The following is a 6,000-nucleotide window of genomic DNA, read 5'->3' as shown; positions in this document are numbered from 1 at the left end:
TGACCCCCTCTTAATAGTGTGCTACTCCTATAACTCAAGATATAAATGGAAAATCTTCACTTCTTGTCGTCATCGCATCATCCTTGGCCATATCACTAGATTGGGCTGGACTTGTCCAAACGTTCAAAATCCCACAGAATGACACAACGACCCTAAATCAAGAGCCGTGGGAGAATCCAGACGCCTATATGGCGCACCTCAGTCCCACCCTAAGAGTCACATCCTCCTTGCTCTCTCTCTCTCTCCTCTGCAAGGTGCATGCTCCCTTTCATACTCCTAGTTGTCGGTGCGTTGAAAGTGGAAAATCTAGCGGTGTTGGTAGCTACTGGCAACCCGCTAGCCAATCCGCTCATGCCACATCAAACCGTATGTTGCACCCCATGTTGTATAGAAATGTTTTTTTCTAGTTTATTGAATACTGGTATTTCACCTAGCTAACCCACCACTGTCCTTTGCTTCTAGTTGCAGGCATGTGACAAGCCCATTCCCTCTTCTCTCACACAAGAACTCCAACATTTTATTTCAACTTTGCTAATTTAAACCATCAATATCTTCTAAACCATAATTTCAAAAATTTCTATATATTTGAACTCCTCGCGCACAAACCTTTATAACAAGACTAATCTTGGATACTTTTCAAGCACGTTTATATATCAACATTTCAGTCAACTTATTTCACTTCAAGAAATTGATTTCAATTATTAAAAAAGTCATTTCATATGTTTAAATAATCTGATTTCAGTTTGTAAAAAAATGATCTGAATTATTTTGAACACTCATTTCAATTCTCTCAAAGAGAAGATAGAATTATTTCAAACACTCATTTAAAAAAGAACAAATTTCTTTTTTCCAGAAAAACCAGCTCCAATTGTAATTTCAAAATACCGATATCAAATTATTTCAAAAGACCGGTTTGAATTATATAAAAACATCCATTTCAGTTATTTCAAAAAGAGTGACTTCATTTTTTTAATTATTGAGTCCATCCATTTCAATGATTTTCTGAAATGATTGATATTTTTTTAAAATAATTTCACTTCATTTCAAAGAAGTGATCTCACTTATTTTTTTAAAACAAATGCACTCATTCAAAAAATTTCATTTCAGTCAATTCAGAAAACTTAAAGAAAATCCACTCCTCGAAACAAACTAATTTCACTAAAAAACTTCACTCCTCTTAAAAACATGTCACACTCAGTTAAAAAAATCACTAAAAATTTAAAGAAATTTTAATCATCAAGCAGTTCCCCACACTGAAACAAACTGAGTAATAACTGAATTGAAATGTTGAAATTTAAATATGTTCGAAATGTATCAAAAATTGATCTTGTTCTAACGGACCTGGTGCTAGGACTTCGAATATATAAAAAGTTTCAAAAATAAAATTATGAGTTAATATATGTGAATGGTTTAAATTAGCAAAGATGAAATAAAAGAGTATATTTATGGGAAACTCTAGATTTATTGTGTAAGATAAAGAGAGTGAACCTGATAACATTTTCCTGTCACACATGCATGTGGGTCCAGTTGGCGTCTATAGTCTCTCGTAAGCACAGATATGAGCACGGGAAGGGAGCAGGCAAGCCGGATCCTTGGTATATAGCCGGAACCGAGAAATAATGGATGGGCCCGCACACGAATCAAACGGTGTACTACGCTTAACTGGCCCGGGACTCGGCCGGTCGACCGGCGCCTAGTTAATGGATGAATCCCCGCACGAATCACGACGCACACGTCGACGGTGGATTTCTTGCCGTGCCGGTTCCGTTGAAATGTCTCTCCGGCGGCCCGCCCTGCTGCCAATCGGCTCCGCTCCGCCTTCCTTGTCGATGCAGCTTACGGGAACCAGCGGCCCCGCTCCGCCATGTCCTCCCTTCCTTTCGTCGCCGGCCACCTCAACGCGGACGGCGAGCACTCCACCACGCGCGGCCCGAGCTCACTCTCCGCAGAGGCCACGGACGCAAGCACCTAAGCCCACGCACATGGACGGCTGTGTGCGTGCAAGTGCAGGATCCCGGAGCTTTCCTGGCCGCGGTGTACGCGTGCGGAACTCGTCCAGCTGTGTGCTGTGCGCGTGGTGTCTATGGACACGGACAGCTGCGTCAGGCGTGTGTGTGAGTGATTGACCACGTGCATGGTGCTCCCGAGCGGCGCTGAGCCAGCATCGCCTCGGGCAACGGCTGCGTGCGTGTCAGTCTGGTGCACACAAGTTTGGTGAAATGCTTGAACCATTGGGTTGGACAAATAGGGAAGTTTTTAGGTACAATGTTGGATGGTCTTCGTCCTGATCGGCAGGACGTGACTGTTAAACTTCAAGCAGTAGCCAACGCAATGAAAAATTTAAATTGCATGGTTACTCCTGTTGTTGCACGTAGACCACACACGATAAAAAATGGCAGTGCATAATTACTCATGTTGCTCCATCTCTTTGACTTTTGAAATAGAATCGAATTTTTTAATTTCTTCTGCGTCTATCACTTCCAATTCAAGCATTTTATTTTCAAGAAAATCTGATTTCTTGCATATAATAGTGTTGAACCAGTGAAAATTTAACTCTCAAGACTACCAGTGTGATTGAATATCTCAACTATGAATCACTTCTTCCCATTTCTAGACCAATATTTTTACTATGTGTCTCATCTGCGGCTAACTCTCTATGTGCTTCCATGCTATATTTTTTTTGTGATCATTGATCTTCTCTATAATGTCCTACTACTGCCATTATATGTATGTGCATGGTTCGGTCCAAGATGAGGAGGCTTGCAAAGCTGCGTCTGTTACCACACCTGTGGACACAGTTCAGTACTTCTAGAGATATATACCCAACACTGAATCATCGCAGCATCTTACAACTATTTTCTTCTTGTATATTGTACAAAAAAAGCATGATTTCCCGGTGTTTATTCTTCAGACGTTTACAAACCTGGAGCATCTTAGCGTCCATGCAAGTGTTGTGAATGGCCGCGCGACCAATAGCTCTCGATGTATCAAACATTGCATCCTACTGCTTCAGCCACTGACTGATTCCAGGTAGAACAACACAAGCCTATGTAGAACAAGCTTATTTTGGAAGACCTTTTTGAATTTGCGTGGCGGCATAAAGTGTGGCGGATGATTCCTCTTATTTTACTCCTAGGTACATGTCCACCTTACATTCAGTATGTCCCTAGACCATGAGGCAGCCATTATCAGTTTTTGTTATACAATCTGTGAATCATGTATGGCATCAGCACTCAATGTACTATGTGTGTTCTTCAGAGCGATTTTAAGATTTGTGATGTCAACTGGTTGAGCACAACTAAGAGTATTGTGTGCAGTTATTTGCATATTGAATAACATGCTCTATGTTGTTTTCTCACATGCACTTTGGTCTATGATGGAAGATATTGTACATGAACAAAAGAAACAAAGGTCAGACTCTATTTATCACTTTGCAAAATCACAGTATATTTACATGCACACGCACACACATTTCACTGCTGAGTGTTTGAATTGTTGGACTGTGGGGGTGGTCTGCTTGGGGCATCTCCATGGCGGACTCGCAAACCGCCATCATCCGTTCGGACCGCACTGTCCAGACTGCGGAAGCCATTTAATTTGGGTCTGTATCGGTCTGCGGTGTGATCTGAACGCGATTTCTCCTGCAAAGCGGAGACAAAAGTGGAGGAGGTTTGCAGGAGTCCGGACCGATCCCCAACCTACTTCTGACCGCCCTAGCCCACCAAAAATCCCTCCCCCTTCTCCCACTCGCATCCCGCCCGGCGTCAGCTGCTCGCATTCATGCCGTTATAGAGCGCGCCGCTCTGCATTGAAGGCGACTCAGGGCGTAAGCGACCTCTCACTGCCTCCGCCATCGAAGCAGCTCACCGGCCGAGGACGCTGCATGCCCAGCTGAACACGCCTCCTCACCGCATTCATACGCCTCCATTAAACCAGCGTGGAAGTCGAGAAACCTACTCCAGTCACACGTCCGCTCATGAGGGGGCTGGCATTAAACGCAACGCCGGCCAAGCTCCTCCCGTCCACCCTCTATTTAAACAAGGCCGAATGCTAGGCAAAAATCACACCCCTCCGCCGCTCCCCCATCTCTTCCTTCATCATTTTCTCCACTCTTTCAATGGCTTTCAAAGGGCAGTTCTCCGGCATACAAGCTGGTTGGGTGGCCCGCCGAGCCCGCCGGATACGAGCGAGGCAGCTCGCTGCTCCGGCTCCCGCGCTTGACCCGACGGAGCAAGTTGCTGCCCCAGTTCAACAACTCGCCGCTCCAGGCCAACTTGATGAGGAGTGGTGAGTTGCTCCATACCGGCACGGTGGGGAGTACGACGGCACGGGCATCACCGCATCTAGTGCCTGCGACCGCGCCATCCGTCGTTGACGCGTACCGCGCCATGCACGCAGAGAAAGAACCAGGCTGTGCGGATGTGGACGAGGTGGCGGCCAGCACATCCGCGCCCCACTGCCATCATCGAGAAGTAGAACATGGGAGGCCCCCGCCGCTTGGGTCCCAGGAAGGGCACCGCCGGTTACCCAGCCGGTTCTCCTTTATCTCAGACCATCCTGGGCACCTGCCTGAGCTCCACGGAAGCACCCTTTCCCTCCGGCTGAAGCACCCTTTTTGTCGCTCCGATGAGCGGTCCAGCCAGACATAGGGAAGATACGAGGGAAGAACATGCCTCCGGGGCTCCCGCCAACCCGATTTTTTCGGGTTGCCGAACATGGGGAAGACAAGCCGTGGCCGCCCATAGACTAGTGTAATGTATTCGTGTCGTGGGAGTGGAGCTCCACGCGAACGTACGTGCACATAATTTTAGCTTTTTAGTTGAAAATATGTTCAAACTGTAACCGTTCTCGTCCGGTTTGTATGAAATCCGTCATGTTTGTACGAAATCCGGTCATGTTTACATGAATTTCATCCGATTTGTTGAAAAAGAGTTTGAAATGTATGCGGCTAGTGTTAGACGTCGACCTTCCGTATCTGTGTCCGCAGATTGGTCCCCCTGTCTACGGACAGATGCAGGATGATTTTTACAGGTTACCGTTGGAGATGCCTTTATTGCCATGTTTGGGGACCGGTGTGTTATTGGTTGGGCTATTCAAACACTGTTTTTGGTGCGCCGGGGCGGTGGTGGCATGCCTATTTCCAAAAGGCATCATTATAACTTGTCCTCTTGTATGATTGCAGTTGTTGCACATGTCTATTTTCGGTGGTTTCGTAGGACAATTGTTACTCCCACCGTCCAGGTGCATAGGGCACCTAAGAAATGGCACCGTGAACTAGGCATATGTTGATTGGACGCTCATCACGTTTTTTCTCTCCCTCTAGTTAATCCCGCATTAAGTGTAATGATGGTAGGACTAACCATGCATAGGCTAACTGATTGTTTCACACAATTCTTTAGGTCCAGCTTGCATGCATGCAAAGAAAAAGTAAATGATAGAGGCGGCTAATTAGTTTGCATATGGAAGGAAGATAAATGTGAAGCTGAAAATACTAAGGCTGATTGTAATGGGGAGTATCATATATTAGTATCATGCATATGATACTAGTGCATGATACTACCTCCCTAATGTATAGTATCATATATTAGTATCACGTACTACTCTATTTATTGTCATGCGTGACACAAAGTAGCATAGCATTTATTATGATACGGTATCATGATATGATACTTCACCTTTTTTTTCATTTAATTCTATGACACCTCATCAAAATTGCCTAGTTGACATGCATGATACTAGCTATGATACTACCATTACAACCAGCCTAAGGCTAGCCATAGTGGGGGTAACTTAGGCAGTAACTTAACACACCCCAAGACAATTTTACTTATGTGGCGAGTATTTAATAAGGAGAGAGGTGTTTGGAGTAACATAATATGTTACTGTAACATAGCGCTTTCCGAGGTAAAATGAGTCTATAAGACAATAAATGAAACAATCTATGACACTATTACTAAGATACTTTGCACTATGGAGATAGTAACTTAGACTAGTGTCATA

This window comes from Triticum urartu, chromosome 3A, assembly GCF_056163025.1.
Source record: "Triticum urartu cultivar PI428250 chromosome 3A, HENAU_Tu73, whole genome shotgun sequence".
Lineage (NCBI taxonomy): Eukaryota > Viridiplantae > Streptophyta > Magnoliopsida > Poales > Poaceae > Triticum > Triticum urartu.
Note: the sequence above shows the minus strand (reverse complement) of the source record.